This window comes from Diospyros lotus, chromosome 13, assembly GCF_014633365.1.
Source record: "Diospyros lotus cultivar Yz01 chromosome 13, ASM1463336v1, whole genome shotgun sequence".
NCBI lineage: Eukaryota > Viridiplantae > Streptophyta > Magnoliopsida > Ericales > Ebenaceae > Diospyros > Diospyros lotus.
Window position 1 is genome coordinate 25858141 of NC_068350.1, and position 18586 is coordinate 25876726.

Consider the following 18586-nt stretch of genomic DNA (forward strand, 5'->3'; position numbering starts at 1 on the left):
ATGGACGGGAATGAATTAATTTGAGCTTACTGTTACTTGTTTGTATTTACAGTGATTGTGCTTCAATTTTTTTTCTCTCTTCAAGGCTTTGATTTTAACTTGTATTAATTCATTCAAGCCTTGTTTTTATTGTGAGAGAACTTGTAACTAAGAGTGCCCACTCTTAGCATCTCATTTACATTTGTATCACTCTTACTTTCCTAGCTTTGTGCTAGAAGACTTGCTCGTTAAAGCAAGTGGCTGTAATTCCTAGCTAGGTGCTAGAGGGCTTGCTTATATAAGCAAGAGGTTGTAATTCCTAGTCTTGGACTAGAGGACCTACTTGGTTTAAGTAGGGGGTTTTAGTGGATGGTTTGAAAAATCCTTAGTGAGGAGCTAAGGTAGTGGATTAGGCTTGGTTAAGCCGAACCACTATAAATTCTTGTGTTTTCTTATGCTTGTGTTCTTTGATATATTTATCTTTCCAAGCATCTATTTATTCCTCACTCGGTTCTCATATTTATCTTTGTTCATTTGTCATTTTTTATGGTTTACGTTTTAAAACTCTAAAACCTCAATCTATATCAAAAAGTTTTTATTTTAAGTTCTATCAATTAAGTTTTTAAAATAACTAATTCACCCCCCCTCTTGGTGTGTGCCATAGAACCTACCTGTTCTAACACTTGCATTGTGGGCGAGCTTTCTAGAGTGTTTGGTGGCCAACGAAGCAACGGGGAAGGAGAATCAAGCACTCGCTGGAAAATTGCGAATCGCTGGAGCCGAGGCTTTAAACGCAAAATCGAGGTATTTTTGCTATGTTTTTCGCAAATCTAAGGTTATATTCGGGTTCAGGAGGTCGAGATTTAGGGGGAGAGAAGCTTCGTTTGAAGCTTGGAGGCTGAAAGCATCGTCGACGGCGAGGCAGCCGCCGAAGATGGTGAACCAGTCGGGCACGCGCAACCACACGCCCGCAAGTAAGAAGAAGGCACATTGCTGGCACGCGCCCGACAAGAAAATAAAGAAAAAGAAAAAAGAAAAAGAAAAGAAAAGAAAAAAGAAAAAGAAAAAAATAAAATAGATAAAATTTTGCAAATAATTCCAGAAAATCTAGAATTTTGTTTATGTCTTATTTTGTGAAAAATTTTCTGGAAAATGCTAAATTAATTATTTATATAAATAGTTTTGCTATTATGGAAATAAGGAAAAATAAGAATTTAAGTTGGAAAATTTCAAGAAAATTCTAGAAGATTAGAAATATTATTTAAAAAATATTAGTAAAGAGAAATTGAGTTATTGAAAGTTTGGATATTTATTATGTAATTTTGAAGAAATAAGACTTAGAAAATAAAGAGAAATTGTAGAAATTATGAGAAAATAATAAATTAATATTCTGAAAATAAATTTAATGTTTTAAGAATCCTTGAGGTAAGAGGATTGGGAAATAGCCCACTCGACACGGTTATCGAGGTCGACATGCTTCTCAAGACAACTTAGTAGTAAGTGTACTATTACGAATTAGTATGGTTATACATAAATCCGATTTTTTGAATGCTTACATCATATTGACATGTTTTGGTATGCACCGATCACATAGACTGCACACATGACATGCTGTGAAATGCATATATACACAATGATATCATTGATCACACACATTGAGGCCGTAGGGAGTACGAACTGACACCGCTACTTTACCAAGGGTGCCCTCAGACACCCCCGGCTTTGAAAGAGGTGGCCGTAATAATAGTAGGTAGCATGTGGGGTGTAGTTGACACCTACGATGAGTAAGACATTGCATACACACATGATATAGTATTATGCACCCTTACTTAGATGGTTTATCATCTAATTTGGGTTTTTACCCCTGAAATATTCAACGTTCCAATCAGGACTTACAGTGATGATACGGAAGTCGAAGATATGTAGTGACGCGAGTCGTCAAGAAATGAGCAAGTGTGCCATGTTATGTTGTAATATGAATGTTTTAAGAATTATGTACGCTTTAATTTATCTTTAGAAGCTTATGTATCAACTGTAATACCCCAAGTTTTTCTAGGCATTAAATACAATGTTTTCTTGGAAATCGAAGGATACATGTGAAGTTTCGGGGTAATCGTCGAGGAACAAATGAAGGGTTTTCCAAAAAATCATGGAAACTATCGCAAGGGGACATCATCTATGGTATTTTGGAGAAGTTTAAGGAGTTATGGGGCTCAAGGGATATAAGTGCAAAGAAGTTTTTGGGTTAAAGAGTTATTTGTAAGAAGTTAAAATATCTTGTGACTAGTTAGTTAAAGGAACCAAGTAAGCTAACTTAGTTAGGAGACATAATCATGAGGAATCTTGAAAAATTAAATTAACATGTGGTGGCACATGTTTAAAAGGACACATGTCGCAAGGGGGAGAAATGGATCAAATCTCAAGGGACACTTGGCGCAATCCTACGAAAGTGATGATTACAACCTTATCTAAGTGTCACATGGCAAGAGACACATGGCACTCTTGGATTGGCCATAAATTCCTATAAATACCAAGGCCTTGGAAGGGAAAATCTCACCATTAATCAAGAGGAAAAGAGGAGGTGATTTGAGAGGAGAAACTTTGCCCAAAAATAGAGTGGTAAAACGCTTCGTCAGAAAAGTGAGACTGCCACTGTAAAAGGAGTTTATCAGTAGCAAAACAGCAAGGTAATTCTAATTTCTTTCTGTAGTTTGATAGATAATTGAATAAGGGTCACGTGGGTTCAAACGGAAGTCAAATCAGAGTCCGAATGAGGGAAATCGGGCCGAAAAACCTCAAGACGTCAAAGTTGGAGGGGCGGCGCGTGCGGTTCACGCGCCACCTGACTGCCGCAAGTGGAACGTGTAACGCCCCGCTCCCACCTACGGGTGTTACTCACGAATAGCCAACTTACTATTCACATGCTAGGGCAAAGATGAAGAGACGGTTACGTTTCAACGGAAAACGACCTATGTGGGAACTAGGCTTTACCCTCTCTTCGTTCCGATCGAGGGTCCGGGAATTATCAAAACGACCTATTAAAACCCGAAACCTCGTAATTGTCATCCCTTCTCAAGCTCTTTAATGAAGAGCTTAGGGTGACCTCCCAGGATCGAAAGAAAATAAGCTATAACTCTCTAGCTTCACATAAATCATGGCATAACGCCTTAATTATAAGAAAATAATTTTTTCCTTTCTTTGCCCCAACCATTAACCCATTTATCTCACATTCAATTCCTTTGGAAAATATTTGGATTAATATTTCTTTGGAAAAATTTAAATAAATTTTCCTCATAAATCTCCATCGAATTTCCCCTTTAATTATTTCAAAAATTCCATAATTTTCCAACCATTAAGAAATAAATTTTTGAAATACAAACCTCAAGGCATCCTCATCCAATTTTCAAAATTTAAGGAGAATACTCCATTATTTAATTTTCCAAAATATAGAAAATTTTCCCTCAATTGCCTCAAATTTATATTAATTTAATAATTAATTTAGAGGCTAAATACTCATTTATTTATTTATTTAAATATAAATTATTTCATAATTTCTAAAATAATATCATATATTTAAACAAACAGAAATTAAATTAAAATAAAATAAAAAAGGGAAAACAAAATAACCAACAGCAGTAGGGGGGGTGTGCGGCAGTTGGCCGCGCCCCCCCCAGCGCGGGGCCGCGCGCGCGCATGGGCCGCGCGCGCCTGCCGCGGGCGCTGGCCGAGCGGCCATGCGCGCAGGCCGCGCGCACCGGCCGCGGGCGCTGGCCGCGCGGCCATGCGCTTAGGCCGCGCACGCGGCCTGGCCGCCCGCGCGCACCAGCTGCGCGCGGCCGCGCCCAGGCGCGCCTAGCTGCGCCCCTGGCCAGCACACTGCCACAACTCCTCTTTTTTTTTTTCTTTTTTTTTTTTTTTTTGAATTGAAACCCCACATTTCCAGAATACTTCCTCATTCCAAGGGGCTTCCAAAACATTCAAGTTTGCCCCCTTTCACCCACATTTAGCCTTCATTACACATTAACAAAATAAATACAACACTTAAGCATAAAATACATAAACACTACTACTCTTGCTTTCTTCCTTGCTTTCAATACTTAACCTTGCAAATCTCCCTTCCTTCTTGCACATGAGATACCTACATGGTGAGGATAAAAACCTCATGAGCTATTAAGCTCAATAAGGGTGCAATGACAATAGTATGAACATGAAAATAAATGTGATGCCAATGCATGTATGGAACATGGTTAGGGCTTCCACATCCTCACAACCACCTTGGTTTGAGGCTTTAATCTACCCTACCCCACTCAACCTCATGGCCATAGGTCCTAGAACACACAACATGCCAATGCACACATAGGATTCATGCATCATACTTACAACTTGCAAGCCACCATCCCATGGGGTTATCCCTTACCTCTATTCTTTTAGATCTCCTACAATCTTTAACTTCAAGAGAGCTTCAACAACTTGACTTGGCAAGACTTCACTTGCTTCCATCCCCTAAAGAAGTAAAAGAAATAACCTTGATCTTTAAAAAATCTAATCCTTGAAGATAAGAAGACCAAGAAGTAAGAAGACTTAGATTTCTTTACAAAAACCAAAGAGTTTACCTCTAGGCTCTTTCTTCTTCTTCTTCTTCTTCTTCTTCTTCTTCTTCTTCTTCAAATGACCAAAGGGAAGACTTGTCTTCCTACCTTGCCAATATATAGATTTTCTCCCTCTTTCAAGAATGGATCCTAACCTTTGGATCTTTGTGGGTTTAAGAGAAATAATCCTAGCCTTCCATTACAAGCACAATCCATGTGCTTTGGAGATTTTTAATCTCACCCATCCATTCTAATCATTTAAAATTTACTTCCATTTATGTTGGCAATCCATGCCAACTTTCAAGACTAATTTATGACCCTTGGATCAATTTCCCAATCCAAGGCCAAGTCTCCACCCTTGGATCATCTTGGTCTTCCATTCCAAAATTAGTCATTTTCCTCATTTATTTAATTTGACTAATTTCACCCCATCACATGAGTGATCACTTGAGAGACATATATATTTTCTTTCCCATTTAATTTAATGTGACTATTTTCCATAATCAATGCTTGACTATTTACAATTTCTTTTGCATTTTCTTTAAATGTAACTTAATTATGCCTCCCATTAATTGCAAGAATGACCATATTTCAATTTCTTTTGAAATTAATTTAAATTTCTATTTACATAATTGGAACAATTTCACCCATCAATAATATATATCAATTGTAAGGCAACTTTCCAATTAATTGCCATTTATTTTAAATGAGATACTTTTCACCCATCAACCATGAAAATTTTCAAAATTCAAATTTGAATTTCTTTTCCCAACATCATCATCACCATCATTAATGGCTTAAGTGACTATTAACCTTTTCTTTTTAATTTAAAATAATCACTCTTATCTCTTCCATTTTACTTGGACAAGAAAATGCCAAGTGTCACTCCATACCACAACCTTGGCTTTCAAGACTTAATCTAAACCATCCATGTGGCATTTCCACATTAACCCACTATTTTAGGGAAAATCCATTGTTTTACTCACATAAATAATTTATGAGTATTTTTCCCTATTTCCATAATTTAATTCCATTATAGAATTACTCCAAAATTACCAAAATACCCTTTGTAAATTTTTCAATCCCATTTATCTCCACATAATCCAAAATGGGAACTAATTCACTTCCATACTTAATTCCACCTAGGAATTATTTCCAATTTACCAAATTACCCTTTATTGGACTTCACTATCCAAATTACCAAAATACCCCTCTTATAGAGCACCCTCAATCTCAAGGATCCAACACCTTCTCAAGGGCATTTTTGGAATTTTCTCACTTTCTTTCTCATTCTTTTAACACCTGTAACACCGGGTGTTACAGAACGCGTGGGGCTCCTTCCCCCAGCACGTTAGGGTGCGTGAAGGGCCCTCTTGGGCCCAAATTTTGTATACTTGGTCCTAAAAGTTATCCCTAGAACTCCATATAAAAATATTTTAGGTTTGAGTTTCGAAAGTATGTTATTTTTGCAGAAAAGTATTCCCGAACCCTGTGAACAGTAACTTAACGCTTCCGAACCAGCAAGGTGAGTATTTCTTGCATCCTTTTGCTACATCCCAATCATTTTGGCTTCATTGGGTGAGGGTGTTGGCTTGCATATCATACTTTTGTGGCTTACATGTCATTTTTCCTTTGGTTATGCATATTCCTTCTGCTTTGTCATATATCATGTTCGTTGTGGTGACTGTGGCTAGTTGTTGGGCCATCATGGAAGAACTCATGCTCTTGCGGTGAGCCAAGGGGTGACTATGATGACCGCGAGGGTGATTGTAACACCTTGGCATTACTACCATAGGGGTGGATTTCATTATGACCTTATTGCATCTGCACGCATGTACTTCATTGTTTGATTCACTCACTTAGATGCAATAATCTAACTCGGGTGTTTCATACCCCTAGCACATTCAACATCCCAGCTTTATCAAAAGTATCAAGTGTTGCAGGTTCCAATTCAAACGTGGGAAGAAAGTGATGCTTGGCTAAATCCGGGCTTTTATTTCATTATGTACCCATGTAATCCGAGTGACGTATTATAATAGCAGCTAGGATGTTCGAGCTTGTAATAAGTGTGTGAGTGTCCGATGGTTGTACTAAGGGTTGTAGCTTTGCTGCACAAGCATGGGTAACATCTCAAATAATGCACTTTTAATGTCATATAGAGAGGCTTCCATGATAAGGGTTTATTTGCTAGTTTGAGCGTGTGTTGCAGTTGTAACTTCAAGTAGTGAGTTGCATCTTTTGCGTTTATTGAAAGTTATATGCATTTCTTGTACATATAAAGGAAAAATAGTAGAAACCCTTTTTATTTAGCTTTGGTTAAGCTTTCAGGTTTGATCCAACGCTTCCGTTGGTAAGGGTTTCCATAACGCCCATAGGTGATGTCTGCTTATATTCTATGTTAGTGTATTTGGGAAAAGTGGGGCGTTACATCAACTTTGTAATAAGTGTCATGTACAGTTATTTATGTATTAGATGTTATGATCAGGTTCAATTTCAGCTTCCGCTTTATAAGATTGTATTTATCTCTAGTGTATAAAATATTTCGTCAAGCATTAGATAGGTCTAAGGGAATTTCAAAAATAATGTAATAAAAAAAAAAAGACCCAAATTTCCTAAGACATAACACGCCCTAAGTAGGTGGGGTGTTACAAAAATCATTCTTAATTAATATGACACAATTTATGGAACTCACATTCTATCATCATATTACCTCAACTAATGATTTATCGTCAAGTGATTATCAGATCACATAGGATATCCTTCTCACAAACCTCAAGGTGATAAATTTCATGTTTTATGCATAGATACCTCATGTACTACTAAATTAGGCACGTAGATACGTATAATTGTTCCTGATTAAAATAACTTTATAGTATCGTTATGCTGCATCGCTCACCCTGCATTTATCACTTTTTGTATTTTTCTTTCACTAAATCAGCTGATTAAGCAACTATTTATGTTCACAGATAGGATGAGGTGTTTAGACTCGCCAGTGCACGGGTGTGATTATAGCAAAAAATTTATATGTAATTTTTTTGGGTAAGACCAGGTCGACTCACAAGGAGATTATTCATGGAAGGAGATAACCACACCAGTTCTTTTAATTAACAAAATAATAAAATGAGATCAAACCAAAATGTGATATGACTGTAATCTGGATTTAGAGAGGTCTTGGGTCAAGACAAATTTGGTGCCAAACCCAACTGATTTACCATATAGCTTTCTGTGATGTAACTAGGAGCTCAAATAGCTTGGGTTTTCAACCATTAAATGTACTACTGAGATGATGATAACTCTTTGTTCAAGCAACCTCCATACATGGAATGGAGACTCTATGTTAAGAAGCTATCATAAATCAGTGTATAAATAACGTTTTGACAAAATAATTGCTCGGGGCTTGGGTATGAGAACATTTTCAGGTCAAGCAACCCCCATACATGGCATGGGAACTCTAAGTTAGGCGTACGAACCAATCCAAGCCTGAGGTTTTCGTTAATAACATTTCCCAAACTACCTTTGCTTTGGTTACTTTGACATATGGAGTTCTACTATATTGATTCATCAGTGGCTTTGGGCACCGTCTTTGGCTTAACCCAAGAATCGAATTAGCCACACATCTTCATAGGAAGTGAACGACTAAAACTAATCTCAATGGATGAATAAAAAATTCACAAAGAAAATAAATTGGATCAAACGATAAGAATTAGATAAACTATTGTTGTATTGATTACTGAAAATGAACTACAACTTGAACCAAAAATTAAATGGACTTGTAATACAAAAGCTCAGAACTAGCAAGAACAACAAAAGTAACTGAAGTGCTATTCGTTTTAAAAATACAGACAAGAACTAAAGCGAAAGAAACAGACAGAATGAAAAGACTCTCTACTTTCCAATGATCTTCGTCTTTTTGTGTTTTTTTTCTGAGTATCCTCTGTTCTCTCCAACCTCTGATTCCAAAGAATGTTGGTTCCTTTTTAAGCTTACTGTGCATGGAAGTGGGGACCACTTGATGAAAAGTTGTTCAAAAAGTTGGTTGAATTTACCTTAGAGCCACCGTGTTTATTTGCGCATGTCAGATTTTTGTTCGGATACTCATTCGAATATGCTAGCAGAGATATTCGAATGCATGCTGAGATTTCTTTGGCATCTTGGGTCATTCGAATGAATTTCAATCCTATTCAAATGAATTTCACACTTTACTATTCCTTACACGGTAATTTTCTCAGTCATTCGAATGCAATAGTACTTTCATTCGAATGAAAACAATGAAAAAGAAAAAAACAAGCAAAAACAAAAAGAAGATGGAAAAGGTAAGGACATTGAAAGAGAAAGTCAATATCATCCTAAACCTCCCTTTCCTCAAAGACTGAGTGTTACAAAAAAGGAACAACAAAATGCTGACATATATGAGGTGTTTAAACAAGTAAGGATCAATATTCCACTCTTGGATGCGATCAAACAAACACCCTCATATGCGAAATTCCTAAAAGATCTTTGCACTGTAAAGAGAAAAGTGAACGTGCATGGAAAAGCATTTCTGACTGAGCAAGTGAGCTCCATTTTGCAATTTAAGACTCCTCCCAAATACAAGGACCCAGGCTGTCCGACCATCTCATGCATAATAGGAAGCCAGAAGGTTGATCAGGCACTCTTAGATTTAGGAGCAAATGTCAACATATTGCCTTATAGTGTCTATCAACAGTTGGGTTTGGGAGAACTTAAGCCTACCAGAGTCACTCTGCAACTGGCAGACAGATCAGTCAAAGTTCCTAGGGGTATTGTGGAAGATGTCTTAGTTCAGGTGGATAAATTCTACTTCCCAGTAGACTTCATAGTTCTAGACACTCAACTCCATCATGGTCCACAACCACCTGTTCCTGTCATCTTGGGGAGACCATTCCTAGCAACTTCCAATGCAATCATTAACTGTAGGAATGGAGTTTTGAAACTATCATTTGGAAACATGACTGTGGAGATGAATATTTTCAGAATTTCCAAACAACAGTACACTGAAAGTGAGATAGAAGAGGTAGATTTGATTCAAACTCTGTCTGAAGAGTATTTTGAGAAAGAATTTGTCACTCAAACTGTGAAAGGAGATAATCGTTTGGAGGATATCAGAAAGGAAAGTGAGATGCCCTTGACTCAATGGATTCCTAAGCTAGAGCCTGTAGAACCGTTGAACAAACCATCAACCTCTTTGAGTTATCCACCCATTCCTAAAAAGAAGCCGCTGCCATTTGAGTTGAAGTATGCCTTTCTAGGAGAAGGAGAGACATACCCAGTAGTCATTTCTTCCAGCCTAAGTACCCAACAAGAAGTGCAGTTGATGAAAGTACTGAGAGCACACAAGAAGGCATTAGGATGGACCATATCAGACTTGCATGGAATTAGCCCTTTAATTTGCACCCATAGGATCTTCTTAGAAGAAAATTCAAAACCAGTGAGGCAAATGCAGAGAAGGCTGAATCCTAATATGAAAGAAGTGGTTCGAAAAGAAGTGCTCAAATTACTGGATGCAGGTATTATTTATCCAATATCTGATTCAAAATGGGTTAGTCCAACTCAGGTCGTTCCTAAACGGTTTGGAGTTACTGTGATGAAAAATGAGAAGAATGAGTTAGTCCCGATCCGCCTCCAAACAGGTTGGCGTGTGTGCATAGACTATAGAAAACTCAACTCCATGACCAGAAAGGACCATTTTCCTCTCCCGTTTCTAGACCAAACACTTGAAAGGATAGCAGGTCAAGCATTCTACTATTTCTTGGATGGATATTCAGGATATAATCAGATTGACGTAGAACTGGAAGATCAAGAGAAAACAACCTTCACCTGCCCTTTTGGGACATTTGCATATAAACGTATGCCATTTGGATTGTGTAATGCTCCTGCCACCTTTCAAAGGTGTATGATGAGTATCTTTAGTGAAATGGCTGAACAAATTGTAGAGGTGTTTATGGATGACTTCTCTGTCTATGGAAGTAGCTTTGACTTGTGTTTAAAAAATCTGGAGAAAGTTTTGATTCGTTGTGAGGAGACTCACCTTGTGCTCAATTGGGAAAAATGCCATTTCATGGTTAACCAAGGCATTGTCTTAGGACACATAGTCTCATCTAGGGGTCTAGAAGTCGACAAGGCCAAAGTTGAAGCCATTCAGAAGCTTCCAGCCCCTAGAAATGTCAAGGACATTAGATCTTTTCTTGGTCACGCTGGCTTTTACAGGAGATTTATTGCCTCATTTAGCACAGTAGCAAGACCCTTGTGTTATCTGTTGTCTCAGGACGTTCCATTCGAGTGGACCCCAAATTGTCAAAGTGCCTTTGAGAAGCTAAAACATGCACTTATCACTGCACCCATCATATAACCTCCTGACTGGACTTTACCTTTTGAACTAATGTGTGATGCGAGTGATTATGCCATAGGGGCTGTGTTAGGACAGAGCAAAGAGAAGAAGTCCCATGTCATTTACTATGCTAGCAGAACCTTAAATGAAGCCCAGAGAAATTACACTACCACAGAAAAAGAATTGTTGGCTGTGGTGTTTGCATTGGATAAATTTAGGTCATATTTGATAGGATCAAAGGTGATTGTGTACACAGATCACGCTGCTTTGAAATATCTGCTCACCAAGCAAAACACCAAGCCACGCCTCATTAGGTGGATTCTGCTCCTCCAAGAGTTCCACATAGAAATTAAGGATAAGAAGGGAGTAGAAAATGTTGTAGCTGACCATCTGTCTAGAATCCCAGGTCAGGATCTTACTGAGGGTTCCATTCCTGATAATTTTCCTGATGAACATCTTCTTCATGTGAGTACATTGACTTCTACCCCTTGGTACGCTGACATAGCTAATTATTTAGCTGTAGGTATAGTTCCCAGTCATTGGACCAAGCCAGATAGACAAAAGTTTTTCAGGAAGGTCAGAACATTTTTCTGGGATGAACCATATCTGTTTAAATATTGTGCTGATCAAATTGTGCGAAGATGCATTCCAGAACATGAGCAACATAGTGTTATGAACTTCTGTCACACCCTTGCTTGTGGAGGTCATTTCTCTACCCGGAAAACCATAGCAAAAATCCTACAAAGTGGATTTTACTGGCCTACCATGTTTAGGGGTGTACACCAGTTTTTCTTGTCATGTGATAGATGCCAGAGGTTAGGAAGTCTGACAAAAAAGAGTATGATGCCTTTGCAGCCCATTCTGGTTCTTGAAATTTTCGATTGTTGGGGAATAGATTTTATGGGCCCTTTTGTTAACTCGCTTGGTCATGAATGCATCCTTCTTGCTGTAGACTATGTTTCCAAGTGGGTTGAGGCAATCCCAACAAGGACAAATGATCACAGGATAGTGGTAAAATTTTTCAAAGAAAACATTTTCAGTAGGTTTGGAATGCCTCGTGCCATCATCAGTGATGGGGGTTCTCATTTCTGTAACAAGCTAGTGGCAGAATTAATGAAAAAGTATGGGGTAGTTCATAAGGTCTCAACGCCATACCACCCTCAGACAAATGGCCAGGTAGAATTGGCAAATAGGGAGATCAAGCGCATTTTAGAAAAAACTGTCAATTCCAACTGAAAGGATTGGTCTTTGAGGTTGATCGATGCTCTTTGGGCCTATAGGACTGCACATAAAACCATATTGGGCATGTCTCCCTATCGACTGGTTTATGGAAAACCATGTCATCTGCCAGTAGAGGTTGAGCACAAAGCTTACTGGGCCATCAGGAAGATGAATGAAAGTTTAGAAGAGGTGGAACTTAACAGAAAGATGCAACTGAATGAGCTTGAGGAACTTAGAAACGAGGCATTTGAGAATGCCAAGTTTTCTAAGATGCACATGAAGAAATTACATGACCAGCACATTAATAGGAAAATTTTTGTATAGGTCAACATGTGCTACTTTACGATTCAAGGCTCCATCTGTTTCCTGGAAAACTCAAGTCAATGTGGACTCGGCCCTTCAAAATTCGTTCCATCTCAGCTCATGGTGTATTTGATATTGAAAATCTTCAATCTGGTCAGATTCTCAAAGTGAATGGACAACGTCTGAAACCATACTATGAATCTTTGAATGAACAGGAAGAGAGCATGGACCTTACAGAACCACCCATTGGGTAGTGGTTAATTAAAAAATATATATTTAAAAAAAAAAAGGGGGGGGGAAATTAATGTTTTGCTTTCATGAACTGTTATCACTCTTTATCTTGATTTTAGTATTGAAGCAAGCTCACGGATCCACACATGCAATGAAGGCTACCAGCAACATCCAAGTAAGCAATTGGACCTTTGTGTTCAAAGTTGTTTCTGAAGATCTCTAGGTATTCCTTGTATCCTCGTTTTTAAGAATTGTTCAAAGCAAGTTAGGTGGGATAAAGGTATGCCTGAACTGTTGTGTTGATCCTTGCTCATTTAATGACATTCTGTGAGGGTTTGAATTTTGTGTTTAGGTGTTTGGAAATGTATAAAAAAAAAAAAAAATTTGCTATTATTCGAATTCTGTATCCGGACGAGCTTAGTCATTCGAATGCGTTGTAAACCATTCTAATGACCGGTAAGCTGTTAAAGAAAGCAAGAAAGCATTCGAATAGCCTCTGTTGTATTTGAATATGTTCAAAATTCATTCGAATAAAAGTACTGTTGCATTCGAATAGCTAGCCAAATTCCTTCACAAATGAAATTACTGTTTAAAATTCATTCGAATGAATTTCTCCATACTCAAAATTCATTCGAATGAATTTGCTATTTCTTTAAAAAATTGAAGCCAGCATTCGAATATCCTCAAGTTCATTCAAATAACCTACCCTTCATCCAAATCCATTTCTAACATCCGAATATAGTTTCAATTAGTTAATTTGCCCTAATAATAATAAAAAAATAAAAATAATAAAAAATAAAAATAAAAATATATATATATATAAAATAATAATAAAAAAATGTGTTCAAAGTTATTCGAATGAAGATTTTTGCATTCGAATGATCGTTCTATTCAATGCCCTCTTTGAGAGTGTGCTATCAGATTCATTCGAATGACACTCATAGTTATTCGAATGACCAAGAAATCCGTTCAAATGAAAGTACTGTTGCATTCGAATGAGTGGCTCAAATCCTTCGATAAGCCAAGTTACTGTTTAAAATTCATTCGAATGAATTTTTCCACATTCGAATGAGGCGTCTGGCCCTTTAAAAGCTTTCAGCGAACATTCGCATTCTCTCTCTCTCTCTCATTCGAATCCCCTTCTACCCATTGTTCTGAGACCCGAGCTATCATTCGAATTGCCCAGCTTCCATTCGAATCTGCCTCTATCATTCGTATAACCCCAGTATCATTCGAATGATGCTCCTATTAACCTCATAACCGTCCCTGAAATCCGAATCGACGCCCCCCCCTTTAAAGATGGAAACCTCTCCTTAATCGGTACGATCATTCATTCATCCACCCGAACCCTTCCTATATATCTTGTTACCCTGTTCTACACGCCTTCATTCATCATCCATTGCATCTATCCGAAGATCAGTCCGGTTTCATACAAGGAAGAACAGTCCGCAAGCATTCGAATAGGGGGTCGCTGCATTCGAATATTCTAAGAAGAGAACAGCCGAGAGGTAAGAGTTGTTCCCATTGTTTAAATTCGAATTTAATTGATTGGATGAAGGAGTTGTTGTGAAGAGGGAGTGAAGGAGATCAGTGTGTCAAAGAAAGGATTGGTTGGGAAGTTGAAAGAAGAAGAAAAGAGAGGAACCAGTTTGTGCCTACCAACTGTTCGGTAATATCCCAGAACCAACTCCCTAGACCAAACAACCCTCAAATTAACATGTCTCCAAAGCAAAAACGCCCCAAGGCCGTAAGAGAAAGCTCTAGGGCCTCAAAGAGGCAGAAAGGAAAAGAACCCGTTGCCACCCCAACCATAGATTTGAACCCTCCATATTCTAATATCAGGTTCATTAGCCCCGCGGCTGAAAAGAATTATGTTGAGAGGTATGCTAAGAGGCCAGTGCTTTGTGAGAGGGGAATTATGCTTGAACGATTTGAAGAACCCCCATGTGATTTGTTGTCATTGATTACTGCCAAAGGATGGCAAACTTGGGTTAAGTTTCAACACAAGGCCATAGTTCCCTTAGTCAAAGAATTTTACTCAAATATAACCAGTGACAGAGATGACTCGAGAAATAGGTGCTTGATCACTGAAGTAAGAAAAGTGAAAATAGAGTTAAAGCCCTCTGATATTTTTGAAACCTTCCAAATCCCAAGAGAGGCATCACCAAGAGACGTTGAGGAGGCAAGTGTAGACTTAGGAAAAGAAAATCTGGCTAGGTTGTTGACAGAGGCAGATGATGCTTTTTGGTTAAGTCCTACCCTCCCAAAGAAGAATTTGTCCCCTAAATGCATCATCCTACATAGGCTTCTGTGTTCTCACTTCATGCCCCACGCATTCACTGGCAGTGTTTCGGTTAAGCAAGCCACATTCATGGGAAAGATGATCCTGAGAGTACACATAGACTTGGCCAAGCACATTTTTGATACCATAAACCTAGTGGCCAAGCATGGACATGGGGGTGGAGGACTACCCTTTGGGGGATTGATTACCTATTTTGTACTAAGGCACGGGGTAAAAGAGAAGGCAACTTTTGAAGTCATCAAGCCAATGGATAAGATCAGCCCAGCATCTACACGAAGGAGCAGTGGGCAGTTAAAGAGGCTTGAAGCAACAACACCCGAGAAAGGAGAGGCATCAGGCAGGCAGGTTGAAGCACAAGAAGGACCAACTCAAGAACCGCCACTACATGAAGATCAGGAAGAGAGACAAGAGGAAGATCATACTCTCAGAGGCTTGTGTGAGATAGTCAAGGAAATGCAAGAAAGGCAAGTGAAACATGAAGCCCTAGTGGAGCAATCACTGAAGAAGATCCAAGAGAGACAGGAGGCCATTTATGAGGATCTACATTGGAGGCAGAGAGTCATCTATTCAGGAATAATGACCATGAATGAACGTTACACTGCGATGGACAAGAGAATAGGTCAGCTTCTGAGCACACCCATAGAAGAGCTTCCACAAAAGTCTTCAAAGGATAAGTTGGCCGATGCTGAGACTTGCATACAGAAGACCATTGACATGTGGCGAGAGGAAGAGGGTGCACCTTCTACATCAGGGGCGCATCCGCAACCTGAGCATGCAGCACCTTCTCACCCCACCATTCCATCTTCTACCTCTATTCCTCCTGCTGATCCTTCATCAAAGACTCCCTCTGGAAACTCCACTGAGGAGAACTCTACTTCCGATGATGCCACGGATGGCACTGAATAGTCATAGGATTTGATATTTCATACTTAATTTCTGTACCTATGAACTACAAAGATTAATCACATCTTCATTTTTCGATAAAAATGACTTTGCTTACTCTATGCTTCAGATTATTGTGCTCGATGCTTTAGATTCACAACTGGTTATTTGAATGATAATCTTTTATTTGAAAACAGAACTGTAACCTATCTTTTTATCAATATTAGAAAATAATATTAACAAATCTCCTATGGACCAATATTAACAAATCTCCCAATGCACAAAATAATTAGAAAATATGATACTTACATTTCATTCCAACTTACTCACTCACCGAGTTACCTCGATCAACGTGTAACCTATCTTTTTATCAAAACTCAAGATTAGTAAAACCAACATAACACCAATCATACCTCAAGAAACCACATACCACTATTGTGATTACCAAGAATATCCTCCAGTAACACGTAACCTATCCTGCCATCAAGGCTCCTCAATGGTTAGTAACATTTGTCAACCTCATAATCATGATATACTATCCGTTTCAGTTATACATAGACCATTTCCATATGTGTACATACACATAATCCTCAGTCTCGTAAAAATAGAAATAACAATCATTCTTCGGGTTCATCTACAAGTCCCATCATACCCTCTAACCAAAGTACCCAAAATATTAGACATATCAATCTAGATCAAGACCATACTCAATTTAAACCCAAACCTAAATCCAACCCATTTTGTACATACGTTCCTTACTCTCGCAAAATCATTCCTCTTCGGTTTCAAATCCTCTCGTGCCATAGATCAAGACATCCTCAAGGTTAGACAACTCAAATCAAAACCACAAATTCTAGCTCTGATACTAACTGTAACGCCCCACTTTTCAATTACATAGTGAAGCAATAAGATATTCATTATATGCTAATAATGACCTCGGGCGTTATTGGAAATCCTTTATCAACGGAAGCAAGGATCGAACCTGAGTATGCTAAATAGCTAGGATTTCCACAAGTTTAAATAAAAGTTCATCACGCACCCACATATCAAAAGTTATAGCAACTTCACAATTACATCCTTAAGTATCTTAACTACTATTTACATTACAATATTGGGGTTACACGGGTATACAAACAAATCCATCTCTAAATCAGCCAAGCACCACCTCTCAATCCTTGCTCGTGCTGGAACCTAGAGCCTGAAACACTTGACACTTCTGACAAAACTGGGACGAGGAATGTCCCAGGGGTATGAAACACCTGAGTTAGATTATTACATTTAAGTGAGTGGTACAGGGAAAGAAACAATGCATGTAAGAGCAAGATGCAGTTATGCTAGGAAACAAGCAGAAATAAGTATAAACCTTCCACGACCATATCAAAATAAAACCTCCCCGAGTCACCATCATCCCTTTCAGCACTTGTGTCAAACCTCACAGCCTCACTTCCAGGCTAAGCCCCACCTCTAGGCACGGGATTACGAGCTACCACTATGCCCGTTGACACTTGTGTGAAACATCTCTGCCCCACCTGTAGGCACGGGATCGTAGTCTAGCCCTCAGCCTCACCTCTAGGCACGGCCCCACCTCTGGGCATAGGATTACTACCCCGATCCTCGTGATGTTCCAACAAGCAGCCAACAAGTTCCCGATCCACCAATAGCAACCATTACCAAACAACATGTTGAAGACAAAGCAGAAGGAATATGTACAACTAAGGAATATCAAGTAGGCACAGCCTCACCTGTAGGCATGGTGCACAAACCAGGAAAAATATAATATGCAATCCATAAGCTACGAGCAAGAGTAGTGATGTTTAATCCCATCGACGAATCACAACAACAAACTTCGTGATCAAGCAAAATAGGAAAGAAATGCTCGAAAATAGGGAAACATGAGATGTAAGCATCAAACCATCCACAAGTTGAAACCAAGAGTGATCAATAGGAATCAAGGAGCATGCATAAGAACCTCTTAAAAATGAAACCAAGAATGAACTAGAGGAAGCATGCATGAGAACCACTCACCTTGATCGTTTTCCCTTCAATAGCACGGTTTATAGCCTGGTTCGAGCACTAGGGGCTGTTTCTGCAGAAATCATAGATTTCAGTGAACCAACCTCAAATATTTCTACCCAGGGTTGTAGGTAATTAAAATAGGACAACAACGGTGAAAATTTCAGGCTAAACAGAGGTCGGATGCGCCCTTACGGGCCCTCGGAAGGGTGGCCACGCGCTACCCCTTCTCTATTTTGCAACCCAAAATTAAAACGGCCATATCTTGCTCATTTTAACTCCGATTTGCTCTCCGTTTGAACCTACGAATTCCCCTTTTAGTGTACTACGACCCTACGAAAAGAACAGTGACTTACCTTTTAGCTTTCTTTTCCCTTTTTGGTGATTTCCAATCTGGTCTCTCTTTCCTTCCTTCTTTGCTTTTTCTTTTCTTTTTCTTGCACTTGCTTTCTTTCCTTTCTCCTTTGCTTCTCATGGCCCTTCCTCCTCCCCTTTATATAGCCTTTAAATGCCCAAATCCTCAAGATTTTACTTGGCCACCAAGTTGCTCATTTTCCACCCAAGTAATCATCACAACTTTGAAATTTTGCAATCTTCTCAAGCAAGCCTTCATTTCTTCCAATCCTAAGCTTCCAAGTACAACTTCACGTGGCCTTCAAGATAAGCTCCATCTTCTCCTTCCTTTGCAAGCCAATTCAAGTCTTACAAGTTAAGCCTCTC

General features: G+C 38.8%; 1 long non-coding RNA gene across 1 annotated transcript; it reads right to left on the reverse strand.

The window, feature by feature from the left end:
• Nucleotides 1-16984: 16984 nt before the first annotated feature.
• Nucleotides 16985-18320, reverse strand: LOC127788354 (uncharacterized). The gene is made up of 3 exons (XR_008020336.1): nucleotides 18223-18320; nucleotides 17879-17939; nucleotides 16985-17112 (listed from the first exon to the last, which is right to left on the reverse strand). It is a non-coding gene; the product is annotated as an uncharacterized LOC127788354 (long non-coding RNA).
• Between the last annotated feature and the right edge of the window lie 266 nt (nucleotides 18321-18586).